Below are 18,515 nucleotides of genomic sequence, written 5' to 3'. Positions count from 1 at the left end.
GTACTGGTCACATGATGGTGACATCATCACAGCTCCTTCATCCGTCTCCTCTCCTCCCCATGTACTGGTCACATGATGGTGACATCATCACAGCTCCTTCATCCTTCTCCTCTCCATGTACTGGTCACATGATGGTGACATCATCACAGCTCCTTCATCCGTCTCCTCTCCATGTACTGGTCACATGATGGTGACATCATCACAGGTCCTCTCATCCTTCTCCTCTCCTCCCCATGTACTGGTCACATGATGGTGACATCATCACAGGTCCTTCTCCCTTCTCCTCTCCTCCCCATGTACTGGTCACATGATGGTGACATCATCACAGGTCCTTCATCCTTCTCTCCTCCCCATGTACTGGTCACATGATGGTGACATCATCACAGGTCCTCTCATCCTTCTCCTCTCCTCCCCATGTACTGGTCACATGATGGTGACATCATCACAGGTCGTCTCATCCTTCTCCTCTCCTCCCCATGTACTGGTCACATGATGGTGACATCATCACAGGTCCTCTCATCCTTCTCCTCTCCTCCCCATGTACTGGTCACATGATGGTGACATCATCACAGCTCCTTCATCCGTCTCCTCTCCTCCCCATGTACTGGTCACATGATGGTGACATCATCACAGGTCCTCTCATCCATCTCCTCTCCTCCCCATGTACTGGTCACATGATGGTGACATCATCACAGGTCCTCTCATCCTTCTCCTCTCCTCCCCATGTACTGGTCACATGATGGTGACATCATCACAGGTCCTCTCATCCTTCTCCTCTCCTCCCCATGTACTGGTCACATGATGGTGACATCATCACAGCTCCTTCATCCTTCTCCTCTCCTCCCCATGTACTGGTCACATGATGGTGACATCATCACAGCTCCTTCATCCGTCTCCTCTCCTCCCCATGTACTGGTCACATGATGGTGACATCATCACAGGTCCTCTCATCCTTCTCCTCTCCTCCCCATGTACTGGTCACATGATGGTGACATCATCACAGGTCCTCTCATCCTTCTCCTCTCCTCCCCATGTACTGGTCACATGATGGTGACATCATCACAGCTCCTTCATCCTTCTCCTCTCCTCCCCATGTACTGGTCACATGATGGTGACATCATCACAGCTCCTTCATCCTTCTCCTCTCCTCCCCATGTACTGGTCACATGATGGTGACATCATCACAGCTCCTTCATCCGTCTCCTCTCCTCCCCATGTACTGGTCACATGATGGTGACATCATCACAGGTCCTCTCATCCTTCTCCTCTCCTCCCCATGTACTGGTCACATGATGGTGACATCATCACAGGTCCTCTCATCCTTCTCCTCTCCTCCCCATGTACTGGTCACATGATGGTGACATCATCACAGCTCCTTCATCCTTCTCCTCTCCTCCCCATGTACTGGTCACATGATGGTGACATCATCACAGCTCCTTCATCCTTCTCCTCTCCTCCCCATGTACTGGTCACATGATGGTGACATCATCACAGCTCCTTCATCCGTCTCCTCTCCTCCCCATGTACTGGTCACATGATGGTGACATCATCACAGGTCCTCTCATCCTTCTCCTCTCCTCCCCATGTACTGGTCACATGATGGTGACATCATCACAGGTCCTCTCATCCTTCTCCTCTCCTCCCCATGTACTGGTCACATGATGGTGACATCATCACAGGTCCTTCTCCCTTCTCTTCTCCTCCCCATGTACTGGTCACATGATGATGACATCATCACAGCTCCTTCATCCGTCTCCTCTCCTCCCCATGTACTGGTCACATGATGGTGACATCATCACAGCTCCTTCATCCGTCTCCTCTCCTCCCCATGTACTGGTCACATGATGGTGACATCATCACAGGTCCTCTCATCCTTCTCCTCTCCTCCCCATGTACTGGTCACATGATGGTGACATCATCACAGGTCCTCTCATCCTTCTCCTCTCCTCCCCATGTACTGGTCACATGATGGTGACATCATCACAGCTCCTTCATCCGTCTCCTCTCCTCCCCATGTACTGGTCACATGATGGTGACATCATCACAGGTCCTCTCATCCTTCTCCTCTCCTCCCCATGTACTGGTCACATGATGGTGACATCATCACAGGTCCTCTCATCCTTCTCCTCTCCTCCCCATGTACTGGTCACATGATGGTGACATCATCACAGCTCCTTCTCCCTTCTCCTCTCCTCCCCATGTACTGGTCACATGATGGTGACATCATCACAGGTCCTCTCATCCTTCTCCTCTCCTCCCCATGTACTGGTCACATGATGGTGACATCATCACAGGTCGTCTCATCCTTCTCCTCTCCTCCCCATGTACTGGTCACATGATGGTGACATCATCACAGCTCCTTCTCCCTTCTCCTCTCCTCCCCATGTACTGGTCACATGATGGTGACATCATCACAGGTCCTCTCATCCTTCTCCTCTCCTCCCCATGTACTGGTCACATGATGGTGACATCATCACAGGTCCTCTCATCCTTCTCCTCTCCTCCCCATGTACTGGTCACATGATGGTGACATCATCACAGGTCGTCTCATCCTTCTCCTCTCCTCCCCATGTACTGGTCACATGATGGTGACATCATCACAGCTCCTTCTCCCTTCTCCTCTCCTCCCCATGTACTGGTCACATGATGGTGACATCATCACAGGTCCTCTCATCCTTCTCCTCTCCTCCCCATGTACTGGTCACATGATGGTGACATCATCACAGGTCCTCTCATCCTTCTCCTCTCCTCCCCATGTACTGGTCACATGATGGTGACATCATCACAGGTCGTCTCATCCTTCTCCTCTCCTCCCCATGTACTGGTCACATGATGGTGACATCATCACAGGTCCTCTCATCCTTCTCCTCTCCTCCCCATGTACTGGTCACATGATGGTGACATCATCACAGGTCCTTCTCCCTTCTCCTCCCCATGTACTGGTCACATGATGGTGACATCATCACAGGTCCTCTCATCCTTCTCCTCTCCTGAGCTCCGCCCCTCATGTACTCGTCACGTGGTGATCACATCATCCCAGGTCCTTCATCTCTCGCACTGTAGCAGATACAGAGCAGGTCCTGTTTGGTAGTCACTGCTGTTGTCTTGTTCTCTCTGTTATCAGCCATCATCACAGGCTATATCAGTGGCTGCTCTCAGACGATGTCCGCAGCTGGACATATATGATAAAACATAGCTTGTGACTTCCCGGTAAAAGGTGAGTTGAAATCCTGGTTTCTGGTGGTTTTTAGGGTCATGGGGTGTTAGGGTTAGTTCACACGCCAATGGAGCGGATTTTGACCACGGATTTCGCCTCAAAATCCGCCTCCATACAATGGAGCCCTATGGGAAACGCTAGCGTTCGATTTTTTGAGTTAGCGGCGATAGTTGTGGCAGGCGGGTTTTGACCCAAGAGTGACGCAGCTCCCTCCTGTCACTCTCGGTGCCAAAATGCGCCCCCGTGTGAAGTAGCCCTTAGGGTTATGCCTTGTTAGGATGTAGGGGTGTTAGGGTGACATGGTTTGGTCCTATGAACAATCTGATTCCACTTATTCCCTGATAATAAAGTGCTGGGGAAACTGCGACCATTACTACAGCCAGAAAGTGAGCTCAAGCAATGGGCGGAATCCAAAGGGTTAACTATCCGCAGGTTGTCAGCCCCTTCGCCTTCTGCATTTGGACATGTGACGTGAAGGAATCAATGTGGCTTAGCCAATCCCACTGATGAAAATATTCTAGAGGAAACAAATATTCCTCAGATGGGAAAATAAGGGAACCAAAGCAGAAGGGGTGAAGAAGGTAACTTTCTAAAAGCGGAAAAGGGTTTTCTGCAGATGATACTTGACCTTGGAGAACTTCAGAGTGATGACTTGCTCACAGGGTTAATAGGCAATACCCAGGAGGAGATGGTTTCATCTGTGGCCAATGCCAGGTGGAGTCAAGGTGAATGTAGAGCTTATTGCAGACTTTTTCTATTAATAGACATGAGACTTGTGGCTGCATTAGAACTTGTACGTGCTGCGCACTGGTTGTGGTCACATTAAAGAGGACCTTTCATCAGTTCGGCCACATGCGGTTTTATATATTGCTTTGAAGATCTGTGCCCCAAGTGAAGTGCTATCGGTGCCCGTACCTTAGCTCTTCACCGTCAGAAGGGCGTTTCTGACTGACTGTCTTCACAGCAGCGCCTATAGTGCTGGACTGTGAGACCGGGGAGGAACAACTCCCCCCGTACTCGTCTATCGACGAGTACTATCAGGAGAGGAGGGAGCGTTCCTGCCCGGTCTCACAGTGCAGCGCTATAGGCGCTGCTGTGAAGAAGGACGTTCCAGACTGACTGTCAGGAACGCCCTTCTGATGGTGAAGAGCTACAGTACCGGCACCAATAGCTCTTCACCTGGGGCACAGATCGTGAAAGCCGACATTGCGCTGAATTCAGCTCACTGTCGGCTTTCTAGCGGTATATAGAACTGCCTGTGCCCCAACTGATGAAAGATCCTCTTTAAATATGGCACGTTCATCCGTTCAGTAGCAGAGCAGGCCCATAACCGTCAGATCTCCACTGGCAGCTAAATGAATTTCTTCTATCTTTCAAAGTTTTGAATTTTTGGAAAGGTCTAAAACATAACAGAAACTCTACACATTTGCAGCATGCACAGTGTATCCTGTAAAAATCAAACCCTCAATTCCCTATTTACACTGTACATGGAAGTTCCTGTAATTGTTCCCTGTGCGCGACCTCTCAATATTATTATCCTCCAGATCATTTATTGCCAGTAACACGAACTTTGTTATTCTCTATGGCCGGGATAATACTAGTGAGAATGGCATCTGACCCATCCTTATTTCTAAATCCTAAAAAACAGGATTTTCTGTTTCCTGCTTACTTTGGATGTAACCTAAATATGAGACAAAGGTATAGACTGCACTTGGTGCTGTGATGGTGAGGTTTCTGGGTGTAGAAAAGCGTCTCTCTGGATCAGATACAGGGTGAGTGACCTCCTCAATGTCTGAGATTTAATAACTGCACAGTAGGAGAGATAAAGATGGGAAGTCAAGAACCCCTTTCTCTCCAAGTTCAGTAAGCTAGGCTCTATCAGTCACAAATAATCGTGTTCCGGAGAAAACAAGTTTGAGTCTGTTTTTTTTTTGTTGTTGTTTTTTTTTTTTTTTTTTTTTTTTTGGGGGGGGGGGTTATCTTAAAGGGGTATTCCCATGTACATAGTTGTTTTTTTATTTTTTAATTTGTAGATAATTAAAAGATAAACATTTTTTCAAATATAAGTAATTAAACATTTTGCGGAGTTTTAAAGATTTTCTCTAAATATCTTGTGGTGACAGGTTTGTTGTCTTGATCGGTTGCCAGTGGATACGACCATTAATGCTGGACCTTTCTAAGGTCAGAAAATCAGCCATGGTTTCTTTATTGTGGCCGGAATATCTTCTGATACATGTAGTGTCCCTGCGTAATACCCCAGCTACAATAAGAAAATCATGGCTGGGTTCCTGACAAGTCCTAGACTGGTCGTATCCATGGCAACTGATCAAGATAACAGACCGTCACCACTAAGAAAGTTGGAGAAAAACTTTTTAATTACTTATATTTGCAAAAATGTTTAACTTTTGATTATCTACAAATCTAGATCTGATTATATTCATGGGAGACCCCTTTAATGGCGGGTGAAGTTCTAGGTTCATTCCATTTTCTTATGTTTTGTCTCTAAGCACTTCTTTTACTGAAGGATCCTACAAGAATGGACAAGGACTGGAAAGTGATCACCAGAAGAATATTAGACTTGACCTGGGAAATCATCTACCTGCTAAGCGGAGAGGTAAACTTTCTTTCTCATATAACATAAAGGTTTCCATTGTGTCCTCCCTTTCCCTTTCCTTTGTTCTTCTCTCATGTAACATATATAAGGAAGCGTTCACACTACCGTCGGTGTCCGATGCTAATGTCTGTGCAATATCTTGTGCGGACATTAGCATCGGACACTAGCTGTGTCCGTTACATTTTGCATTGATTTAAATGAACATCGGGTGCATTCTTTTACTGTCCGTGGGTGTCCTTAAGTGTCCGTTCACAAAGATGTCCAATTTTTCAAGCGGACAGCAAAAACCTACAAAAAACTAGATTTCAGACCTGCCCATGATCTATTCCATACAGACTTTCTCCTCCCACTGTGGTTAATAGCTGGGCAGATTAGATGGCTACTCGCGTCATCAATAGTGCACGACCACCTTAAGACGACAGTGTCACATACTCCCATTTTCCACAGAGAAAGGAAAAATGGATTCATTTCCCTAAGTGACTTTCTCATACACAGGATTACACAATGGTGAAGAAGACATTGGGTGATTGTGTGACTCCTATCAACCATCTCCAGCGGTCAAGAAAATGCAGCAGTAGCCATGATGCCATTACAGAGCCAGGAGGAGGAGGGAGCAGGAGTCGGGGCCCCATCTCAGAGCCAGGAGGAGGAGGGAGCAGGAGCCGGGGCCCCATCACAGCCCCTCCCCCTCTCTCCCTGATACATGAGCAGAAGATCCTAAAACTCACCAACAAGATCACTGAGCTGCTGACTGGAGAGGTGACACTGCTGGGAATGCTGGGAAATTCTCCAGTAACAGCACTGGAGGGCTCGAGGTGATGACTGTATCATTGTGTTGTCAGGTTCCTATAAGGTGTCAGGATATCGCTGTCTATTTCTCCATGGAGGAGTGGGAATATTTAGAAGGACACGAGGATCGGTACAAGGAGGTCATGATGGAGGGTCAATGGCCCCTAACGTCACCGGGTAAGAGGAGAATTGTATTATTACAGATCAGTAAGTTAAAGTGGTTTTCCGGGCAAAAAAAAAATCTTTAAAAAAAAAAAAAAAAAGATCTGCTAGTGCTAATAATGGGTTAATAAGTGCACTCATATACCTTTAGCAGTGTTTTGAGTGATTTCTGGGTGTCTCTGGGAGCTACCACTCCCTCACATACACAGGAGTGCATAATATTATAAATGACATGGTTTTGAGTAGAAATGTGGACAGTAGGGAGGCTGTAAGTACAGCGGATGGAGAAGGGGGGGGGATGAATATAGCAGATGTGGGGGTGGGGGTGGATATAGCGGAAAGGGGAGGCTATGGTTATTGTTGCTCCTGGACTATGCAAAGGCGTTCCCACTGTTCCTCAAAGTCGTTTCATGGGTAAAATCAGGTCCATTGACTGGGGAAATCTAGCTTGTAATTGGATTATACCCTTTCCGCAGACATTGCGATAGTGAGTTTTAACCTAGTGTCCATAGGCAGACACAGCCTGCAACACATCTTTTTGTCTTGCATCGTTTTTATTTTAACTTTCTTTTTCTCTCATATTTCACTGGGGGACACAGCACCTTGGGTATAGACCCGGCCACTAGGAGGCGCACTCTAGGAAAACGAAGGCTGTTGACTCCACCTACACAGTCTATACCCTCTCACAGTGTCGTAGAATGTGCCATAAATTCTCAGTGTTTTATTCAATATCCAAGTAGAGTTAGAGTAGTACTCTATCTCTACTTGGATATTGAATAAAACACTGAGAATTTATGGCACATTCTACTGTGTGACGTTCCATTATTGTTGATAACGCAGGGTTGGGACCCTACGCTCACACTAACCCTCATCTCCTACTGCAACCCTTTACCACAGTGTCGTAGAAATCAGGCAGTCCCCATCCTTAACTTGCCACATCAGTGGCTAGAGATTGCGGTTACCCCACTACTATGTGCAAGGTATCACTGATGGGGTGACCTTGCAGCGCCTGAAGACACCAGATAGGTAAATATGTGAAGGTGGACATGGGTGAGTATTTCTGCTTCCTCTTCCCCCTTCTTCCTATGTGGTCAATGTTCTGCTGGGCTCTCCCACTCTTCCCCCTAGGTCTGCAGCTTACCCTTTCATGGGTGGTGGTCCACAAGGGGGGGATGGCTTTCTGCTCTCAGTCCTGGGGCTTCTGCTGACTCCTTCCTGGCATTTTTGGCAACATCTTCCTGGGGGAGGGTGTTTCTGCCCTTTCCCCTCCTCTTTCTGGGCCCAGTTCTTCTGGTTTCCAGTTCGCGATGTCGGCGTCTGGAACCACATGGTGGCCGTGGCTTCTAACTGAGGCCACCGCTTCGCTGGCGTGTAGGCCGCACTAGGCCCCACCTCATCCTTGGGCTTTCCTGAGCCTTGGACGCCGCCCTGTGCTCCCATTGACTGGGCGTCGGTCCTGGATGGTTCCCTCCCCCTGTTCTGCACAGGAATCTTGTAGGACAGGGCTCTATTTAAATTGTATTTCCTGGTCTGAGGCTGCTCTACTCTTCCTTGCAGTTTCTGCTCCTGGGATCTTTTTGTGCAACTTGCCCGCAGCAGTTGGTGACGGTCTTCCTTCCAGCAGTGTCGTAGGTTACCCCTTGGGGATTCTTTTTCCTTTTCCTATCGCCATGTCCTCTCATGAAGAGAGTCCCCATGTCACGGCATCCCCCCCGTTGTCACATTTTGTACGGCTCCAGCTGCAAGCAAAAGTTTACTTGCGGACAGTCTGTGCCCATCTTTTCGCTCTGTAGCTTCTCACAGCCCGCTTAGGAGCCTCCTGGTCCTTCTCCCTCCTTTGATTGGGCGGTCTCTCTGTCCCAGGCCATGGGTAACTTGGACAGAATTAATTAGTCTATTTCGGTGTCTTTGGCCTGGCTGCCTGCCGCAGATTGCGGCACACCTCACCCCCCGATCTTCATCGGCTGCTCCCCTCTGCCAGTCCCTAGCACTGGCTACCTATAGCCCAGCGAATTGAGTTCAAGCTACTAACGCTAACACACAAAGCCATCCACAACCTGTCCCTTCCATATATCTCTGACCTCATCCTCACCTGTCCCATCCATATATCTCTGACCTCATCCACAACCTGTCCCCTCCATATATCTCTGACCTAATCTCCCGCTACCTACCCACACGTAACCTCAGATCCTCCAATGACCTCCTGCTCCGCTCTGCACTCATCCGCTCCTCACACAACCGTCTCCAAGATTTCTCTCGTGCATCCCCCATACTCTGGAACTCCTTACCAAGACACATAAGACTGAACCCCACAATTACAAGAAGGCCCTGAAGACTCCCCTATTCAGGAAGGCCTACACCCCCCAATAACACTATCACCGCACCCCCATCTGTACAGTCTCCCCCTCTCCTTCTGTCTCTCCCCCCTTCCCTCATAGACTGTAAGCCCTCGCGGGCAGGGCCCTCTACCCCACTGTGCCAGTCATTGTTAGTATTATATCTACCTGTATATTCTGTGTATTGTATGTAACCCCCAAATGTAAAGCATCATGGAATTAATGGTGGTATATAAATAAATAATAATAACATTCAGCGGCTGCTTTTGCAGCTCTCAGGGGTCATCCCAGTTCTAGTCCCAGGGGTGTCCTCGCAAGTGGACTAGGAGGTCCTCCTGTAGGTTACGGTCTTCTTCTCCCTCTCCTGGGAATTCTCCAGATAGAGGTTCTGTACACTACTCCTCCAGGACAGGTGGATCTAGTTCTCCTCCTGCTTACTCCGTTTCTTCTGGGGATGCCTCTGACCCCAAACCTGAGCTTCAGTGAGGCACATTGGTCGCAGCCGCTACACAGGAGCTTGTCTGTGCGGTACGGGATACCCTTCAGATAATACCCTTCCACAATAGCCGCCGTCCACCTTTGGTTTAGCCTAATCATAGGGCGTTTGATCATATACTGAAGGAACAGTGGCTTCATCCGTACCGTCCCCTGTCTTCTACCAGGAGGTCAGATGTTCTTTTTCTCTTTCCTGAGCAATGCGTTTCCAAATGGACCGAGCCTCCTCCTATTGATTCTGTTATTGCCAGGCTCTCCAGGGCCACCATTTTGCCTCTAGCTAACTCTGCCTCTCTCAGTGATCTCTCTGATAGGAGGTTGGACTCTCTCACTAAGGGTGCTTTTTCTGCGGCTTGCTCTGCCTTGCGCCCCTCTTCCTTCGTCCTGAGTTAGTAAGGCTTGCATTGCCTGGGCCAAACAGCTCAAGGCTGGTCTTTCTGATGAGACAGCTCTACAGGACAACTAGCTTCTGGTGGATCAGTTTATAAACGCTTCTAAATACTTATATGATGCTTCTCTTGAAGCGGCTTGCCGTTCTGCCAAGGCCGCTGCTATTATTGTGGTTATGCACGGCACGGACTGTTCCTGGAATGCTGAACCCGTCTCTAAAAAGGCTGTGGTTGCTCTTCCTTTTTCTCAAGGTGAACAGGGCCATCTCTTTAGTAGGAGCTTGGAAAAGCTCATTTCCCATGCTACTTGAGGTAAAAGTTCTGTTCTTCCTCAGAGAGGTTCAAGGCATCGGCCTTCTTCTTCTTCTGGCCCTTCCCAGCATTTTAGTTTTTTTTCAGGGGTTTTCCTCCCACTCCGGAGGGCTATCACCTCAGGATTCGCACTCCAAGAAGCCCTCCTTCAAGCCCAGACTTGCCTGGCAGCCCCGCTCTAAGCCTTCCAGGTCTGTTGCTGCCAAGCCCTCCTCTGCATGAAAGTCTTCTCCCACCCGGGGTTTCTCAGGTAGGGGTAGTCTGCTCGCCTTCCGGGAGGTTTGGCTTGCCTGGGTCGATGATGCCTGAGTTCAGGAGGTGGTGTCGACTGGCTACTCCATAGAATTTTCCGCGTTCCAAACGGAAGTTTTTTTTCATTCCTCTTTACCCTCTTCCCCCGCTTGTGCGGCTGTTCTCTCTGTCCCATCCTGGACCTGAAGTCTCTCAACAGATTTGTTCGAGTTCACAGTCTTCGTATGGAATTTCTGCGATTCCATGGAGCCGGGCGAACTTCTTTCATCCATTGACATCCGGGACGCTTGCCTCCATTGCTGTGGCCCATCAGCGTTTTCTGCATTTCATAGTAGGTTCGCGACATTTCCAATTTGTCTTGCTCTTCTTTGGGTTGGCCAAGATGTTGGCCCTCTGTCATGGCTATTCTTCATTCCAGAGGTGTTGCTGTTATCCTTTATCTGGACGATCTGCTGGTCAAGGCTCCCTCCAGGACAGACAGTCTCTCCAGTTTACAGATCACCCTGGATCTTCTTAAGCGGTTTGGCTGGCTCATCAATGAGGAAAAGTCCTGCCTTCTTCGTCCAGAATCTTAAGATCCGGGCCCTTCAACCCAGTGAGTTGTGTCTGCAGGAGAGGTCGCCGTTATCCCTCTGGTTCTGCATGCAGGTCCTGGGCTTGATTTTCTCATCTTTTGAGGACGTCCCCTTTTCCCAGTTCCACTCGCGGCCTCTTCAGCTGGCGATTGTGGTGCAGTCGGACTGGTGCCAGTCCAGCCTGGATCGATTAATTCTTCTGCCCCCTCGAGTTCATCTCGAGCTTCTCTGTTGGCTCTCCTTCCTGGGAATTTCCCCGGGGAAGTCCTTTCTTCCCATTCATTGGCAGGTTGCCACCAGCGATGCAGCCGATTCCGGCTGGGGGACACTGTTTGGAGTCTGGAATGTTCAGGGCCAGTGATCCTCGAAGGAAACTTCTTTCCAAATCAATCTGCTGGAACGGAGGGCCATCTTTCGGGCTCTGTGTCACTGGACCTCCCTCCTCCAGGGTCAGCCGGTCCGCATTCAGTCCAACAACTCCACCACCCTCGCCTACTTGAATCCCCAGAGTGTGACCAGGAGCTGGGCAGCTTTTCAAGGGCTGTCTCGCTCCCTGAGGTGGGCAGATGTTCATTTCCCTGCTCTCTCAGTTGTCCACATCCCGGGAGTAGACATTTGGGCTGCTGACTTTCTCAGCCAGGAAAGTCTCGAACCCAGGCGAGTGGTCCTTTCATTAAGAGATGTTTCTTCAGCTTTGTGCCAGGTGAGTCCTTCCCAATGTCAATCTCTTTGCCTCCTTTTTAAATCACAAGGATCCCTCTCTACGTGGCCAGGTCCACGGTCCCTCAAGCTTTCTCGGCCGATGCTCTCGTGATTCCCTGGTCGAGTATTCAGCTTTTGTATCTGTTTCCCCCTCTTCCTCTTCTTCCTTGGGTCCTCAAGAAACTCAAGGTCGAGGGGGTTCTTGCCATCCTGGTAGCTCCAGACTGACCTTGGCAGGCCTGGTATGCAGAAACCCCCTGGCCTCTTCCTCTGCGGGAGGACCTTCTGTCTCAAGGGCCGCAATTCCACCCCACCTTACGGTCGATGCGTTTAGCTAAGCTCAAGGCCAGGAAACCTCAGTTGGCAAAAATTTACCATCGCATTTGGAAGTCTTATGTTCGCTGGTGTGAAGCTGAAAATTGGCATCCTCTTTCCTTTTCTTTCCCCATGATCCTGGCTTTTCTTCAGTCTGGGTTGGATCAGGGTCTTGGCCTTTCTACCCTGAAGGGTCAGATCTCTGCGCCTTCTATTCTTTTCAAGAAGACCCTGGCTTTCCTTCCTCAGGTAAAGACTTTTTTTTTCAGGGTGTGGATCACTGTGTCCCTCCCTAACGGGTGCTAGTTGATCCTTGGGATCTTAACCTCGTTCATGAAGTACTCCAGGCTCTCCCCTTTGAACTTCTGAAGGAAATCTCTCTTTATTTTCTTTCCCGGAAAATGACTTTTCTTGTTGCTTATTTTTCTTATCACTTCTATTCACAGGGTTTCCGAGCTGGCGGCTTTGTTGCACCAATCTCCTTTTTTGGTCCTTCACAAGGACAAGGTTGTTCTTCGTCCTCCACCGTTTTTTCTTCCTAGGGTGGTGTCGTCTTTTCACATCAATGAGGACATTGTCTTGCCTTCCTTTTGTCCTGATCCTAAGCATTCTCGTGAGCCTTCCCTTCACTGTCTGGATGTTGTCCGGGCGGTTCGTGTCTACTTAGCTATCACGGCCCCTTTTCAACACTCCGATGTTCTTTTGTTCTTCCAGAGGGCTCTAGGAAGGGCCTGCCTGCTTCCAAGGCCTCCATCTCCAGATGGATTCGGTCTGTCATTAAGGAAGCCTATCAGCTTAGGGGTAAGGATCCGCCCTTCCGTGTGACAGCTTACTCTACCAGGGCTGTCGGTGCCTCGTGGGCTGTTCGGCATCAGGCTTCCGTTTCCCAGGTCGGAAAAGGGTGGTCCTCCCACTTTCTTAAGGAAGCTTGCTCTGCCTGCTTGTTATTTTTACTTGAATTGCACCTGTTTTTTTTTTGTTTTTTTTTCTTTCTGCTCCTTTTCCAGCCTCTTTATTCCCCTGCGGTCTTCATCCCTTTTCCAGCAGCACCTGGGAACCTCTCTGCTTAGCCTCCTGCAGCAGCTCAGTGTTCGCTCTTCTCCAGTTGTCTGGTACGGTATCCTCCCTTAAGACCCCCTGTGCCATGTCCTCTCGCCATCCCTCCCCTTTGCCCTTCCCTGTGCCGCTACGTTTTCTATATGCACCTGGTGTACTAAACAGTAGAAGGAGAGTAGCAGTCCCCCTCTGCATGATTGTCTTGGGCTCCTCGGATCGGGGGATTGCTACTCTCCTTTCATGAGATTTGGTTTTCCAACGTTGAAGACGCTTGGGTCCAAGAGGTGGTCTCAACCGACTGTGGTTTGAGAGTTCCATTGAGTTCTCCTATGGCATCTTTGTTCCCGGCCCCACTTCAGAGCATTTCTGGGGTTACTATTCCAACCTGTTCACCGTTCCATAGAAGGACAGCTCTCTTTGACCCGTCCTGGACCTGAAGGGGCTAAACAGGTTTGTTAATGTGCGCATGTTCCCCACAAGTCCATGCGGTTGGTGGTGACATTGCTGGAATCTGGCGTATTCCTGTCATCCATCAACATCGTCGATGCTTATCTCCACATTGCGCTGTTCTGTCAGCGTTTTTTTGTTTTGCGGTGGGTTTGTATCATTTTCAGTCTGTTGCTCTTCTATTTTGGCTGGCCTCCGTCCTCTACCCCACCCCCAAACCTGATTCCCCCCTCCCCCCCAAGAGTATTTACCAAGTGAATAGGTCCCTCATGGTCAAGCTCCGCTCCAGAGGAGTTGCCGTGATTCCATACCGACCTCTTGGTGAAGCTTCCTCCAAGATGAACAATCTGAGCATCTTGCGAATCACCTTGGACCTCCCTCATCAGCCTTTCACATCAACAAGGACATTGTCTTGCCGTCTTTCTGCCCGGATAGCAAGCACCCATGTGAGCATTCTTCTCACTGCCTGGATTTGGTTCAGGTTATCTGAGTCTATTTGTCTCTCAGTGACTCTTTCCATCGTTCCGTCACCTTGTTTGTTCACCGTTAGGCCTAGTTGCTTGAAAGGCTTCCACCCTGGTGATTTCATGCGCCTATCAGGGAGGTCGTGGCCATCCATATTACTAACTCCTTCCACGAGGGCTGTTGAAGCCTCCTGGGATGTTAAGTATTGGGCTTCTGCTGTCCAAGTCTGCCAGGCCGCCCCTGGGCGTCTGAACACTTTCACCATGTTCTACCAGAATCCCGCTGGCGTTGCAAGATACTGCAAGTGGCTGTGTGCTAGGTTGCTTGCATGGCCGTATACTTCCCACCACCTGGGACTGCTTTAGGAGATCCCATGGTGCTATGTCGCCCAACAAAATAAGTGAGAAAATTGGATTTTTCTACTGACCGTAAAAGTCCTTCTCTTGTTGTATTTGTTGGGGGACGCAGATATCACCCTTGTTTTCTAGTTGTACCTGACCTGGGCTATTGTGATTATTTTTAGGGTTCAGGACATGTTGTTGATTTTGGTTCCGCACTCTTTTGGAGTTTCTTGTGTGTGTGTCTCTCCTACTGCTGCAGTACAATCTGTCTGTGAAGAGGCTATAGCCTGGAGGCAGAGCTGAAATCTTTTATCACTAGTGTCAGCCTCCTAGTGGCCAGGTCTGTACTTATGGCGCTGTGTCCCCAATGAATAGAATAAGAAAATTATTTTACGGTGAGTATAACATCCAATCATACCCCACTTTATGGTATATAGGTCATCTTGTCTGCTTTGAGCCCAACTATGTGCTAAACTTCCTGGTTTGCTTAGAAAATTACTAAATTTTTAAGATGGCGGACCTCCATTTTACTGAGAATGGTCTCTCGACTAGACATCTTACTTCTTTCCTGTACACAAACCAGTTTCACGTGTCTATTTTTTTGTTCCGTTCTGTAAGCCCCTCCGAGTACATTTTTCTGCTGAATTATGTGGTCCTCTTTTTCTGGACATGAGTGGTGAGTGGCCTAGTTGCAGATTTATTATTCTGGTCACCTACCCAGAGATGGGGATCTAGTCTGTAATCTGCTCATGTGTGGTTCGGACTAACAGAAGAATAGCTTTTGTATCACAGACAACCATCTAAAGACACTGCCGGAATCTCTTCCTGCTGAGAATGGATATCCCTGAACACAGTGAGGTGGACTGGATTAACTTGGGATGTATCAGAAAGTTATGAAGAAGCAGAGCATTGTTATTTAGGGTCACCCCATAACTAAACCTAGAAGTGTCTGATGTATAGACCAATCTACGGCTGCTCATGTATTCCGTCACTGTGTGTTTGTGTCTCCACAGATGGATCCAGTAGGAGAAATCCCCCCAAGAGATGTCCCCTGTATTCCCAGGACTACCCGGAGGAAAATGTCCCAGACAATCCGCAGGTAGATGGTGCTAATGTCTCCCCAATATCTGACCGTAATGTACGAACCAAAGCTGATTTACCTTTTTCCTTGTTTGTTTAGGGTGAAGATCTGATTGTTTTTAAGGTGGATGTTATAGATGAAGCAGAAGAGGAGACTGGTTGGAAGGGACACGTCCATCAGCATCAGGTATTCTTCAAATAAAAAAAAAAGATATTCAAGAAAAAGTTTGTTCTTCTCCACCACCTTGGCGTCCTGACCTGCTTCGGGCTGCAGCCTTTCTTGGGATGTCCCAGCAGTATTGTGTTTGGTTCAGGTGGTCATGGAAAATATTACTGGGTTAGGGTTTGCTCTGTTGCATGTGCAAGTTTATTTAGAAAGAGCCTATCTTGGAGCCTGTTCACATTTCATCCTATAAATTGTGTGCCTTGTAACCAACATGGTGTGCGCACCCTCCATTGCTATTCATAACCACCAAAGCTTGTACCTAGGTAGCTGTATATAGGGTGAGCGGCCGCTCACAGCTCTTACAGGCTTCTTACAGCAGACCAATCTTGGCTGTGAATTTGTTTTATGTAAGAATCCATATACGTAGTGGCGGTGTGGAAGCATAAGGAGTTGTCTAGATCTGCTCCATGCTGGGTAATCCTTTACCACTGGACAGGAACCAGTTAACATGACAAGATTATATAGATTTCTGAAAAATACCTCTACCAATGTTGATGTCTGGGGCGCATCTATATATAGAGGTAGAGCTCGCCACTTCTGCACTCATACATGTACCAGACAGTCAGCAGGTAGATGGCGCTGCTGAGTCCTGGGGTACATCTATATAGGGGGTGGAGCTCACTGCTCCTGCACTCATACATGTACCAGACAGTCAGCAGGTAGATGGCGCTGCTGAGTCCTGGGGTACATCTATATAGGGGGTGGAGCTCACTGCTCCTGCACTCATACATGTAACAGACAGTCAGCCGGTAGATGGCGCTGCTGAGTCCTGGGGTACATCTATATAGGGGGTGGAGCTCGCCACTTCTGCACTCATACATGTACCAGACAGTCAGCAGGTAGATGGCGCTGCTGAGTCCTGGGGTACATCTATATAGGGGGTGGAGCTCACTGCTCCTGCACTCATACATGTAACAGACAGTCAGCCGGTAGATGGCGCTGCTGAGTCCTGGGGTACATCTATATAGGGGGTGGAGCTCGCCACTTCTGCACTCATACATGTACCAGACAGTCAGCAGGTAGATGGCGCTGCTGAGTCCTGGGGCACATCTATATAGGGGGTGGAGCTCACTGCTCCTGTACTCATACATGTAACAGACAGTCAGCAGGTAGATGGTGCTGCTGAGTCCTGGGGTACAGCTATATAGGGGGTGGAGCTCACTGCTCCTGTACTCATACATGTAACAGACAGTCAGCAGGTAGATGGCGCTGCTGAGTCCTGGGGTACATCTATATAGGGGGTGGAGCTCGCCGCTCCTGTACTCATACATGTAACAGACAGTCAGCAGGTAGATGGTGCTGCTGAGTCCTGGGGCACATCTATATAGGGGGTGGAGCTCCTGCACTCATACATGTACCAGACAGTCAGCAGGTAGATGGCGCTGCTGAGTCCTGGGGTACATCTATATAGGGGGTGGAGCTCCTGCACTCATACATGTACCAGACAGTCAGCAGGTAGATGGCGCTGCTGAGTCCTGGGGTACATCTATATAGGGGGTGGAGCTCACCGCTCCTGTACTCATACATGTACCAGACAGTCAGCAGGTAGATGGCGCTGCTGAGTCCTGGGGTACATCTATATAGGGGGTGGAGCTCGCCGCTCCTGCACTCATACATGTACCAGACAGTCAGCAGGTAGATGGCGCTGCTGAGTCCTGGGGTACATCTATATAGGGGGTGGAACTCACCGCTCCTGCACTCATACATGTACCAGACAGTCAGCAGGTAGATGGCGCTGCTGAGTCCTGGGGTACATCTATATAGGGGGTGGAGCTCGCTGCTCCTGCACTCATACATGTACCAGACAGTCAGCAGGTAGATGGCGCTGCTGAGTCCTGGGCTACATCTATATAGGGGGTGGAGCTCCTGTACTCATACATGTACCAGACAGTCAGCAGGTAGATGGCGCTGCTGAGTCCTGGGGCACATCTATATAGGGGGTGGAGCTCCTGTACTCATACATGTACCAGACAGTCAGCAGGTAGATGGCGCTGCTGAGTCCTGGGGTACATCTATATAGGGGGTGGAGCTCGCCGCTCCTGTACTCATACATGTACCAGACAGTCAGCAGGTAGATGGCGCTGCTGAGTCCTGGGGTACATCTATATAGGGGGTGGAGCTCCTGCACTCATACATGTACCAGACAGTCAGCAGGTAGATGGCGCTGCTGAGTCCTGGGGTACATCTATATAGGGGGTGGAGCTCACCGCTCCTGTACTCTTACATGTACCAGACAGTCAGCAGGTAGATGGCGCTGCTGAGTCCTGGGGTACATCTATATAGGGGGTGGAGCTCCTGCACTCATACATGTACCAGACAGTCAGCAGGTAGATGGCGCTGCTGAGTCCTGGGGTACATCTATATAGGGGGTGGAGCTCGCCGCTCCAGTACTCATACATGTACCAGACAGTCAGCAGGTAGGGGGCGCTGCTGAGTCCTGGGGTACATCTATATAGGGGGTGGAGCTCGCCGCTCCTGTACTCTTACATGTACAAGACAGTCAGCAGGTAGATGGCGCTGCTGAGTCCTGGGGTACATCTATATAGGGGGTGGAGCTCCTGCACTCATACATGTACCAGACAGTCAGCAGGTAGATGGCGCTGCTGAGTCCTGGGGTACATCTATATAGGGGGTGGAGCTCCCCGCTCCTGCACTCATACATGTACCAGACAGTCAGCAGGTAGATGGCGCTGCTGAGTCCTGGGGTACATCTATATAGGGGGTGGAGCTCGCCGCTCCTGC

General features: G+C 49.3%; 1 pseudogene; it reads left to right on the top strand.

The window, feature by feature from the left end:
* The first annotated feature begins 2,985 nt into the window (after window positions 1-2,985).
* The window catches only part of LOC142186991 (uncharacterized), a 28,001-nt pseudogene continuing 12,471 nt past the window's right edge, over window positions 2,986-18,515 (top strand).

The sequence above is a fragment of the Leptodactylus fuscus genome, unplaced genomic scaffold (genome assembly GCF_031893055.1).
Source record: "Leptodactylus fuscus isolate aLepFus1 unplaced genomic scaffold, aLepFus1.hap2 HAP2_SCAFFOLD_126, whole genome shotgun sequence".
In the NCBI taxonomy this organism is placed as follows: Eukaryota; Metazoa; Chordata; class Amphibia; order Anura; family Leptodactylidae; genus Leptodactylus; species Leptodactylus fuscus.
Note: the sequence above shows the minus strand (reverse complement) of the source record. Positions and strands in the feature narration are given on the sequence as shown.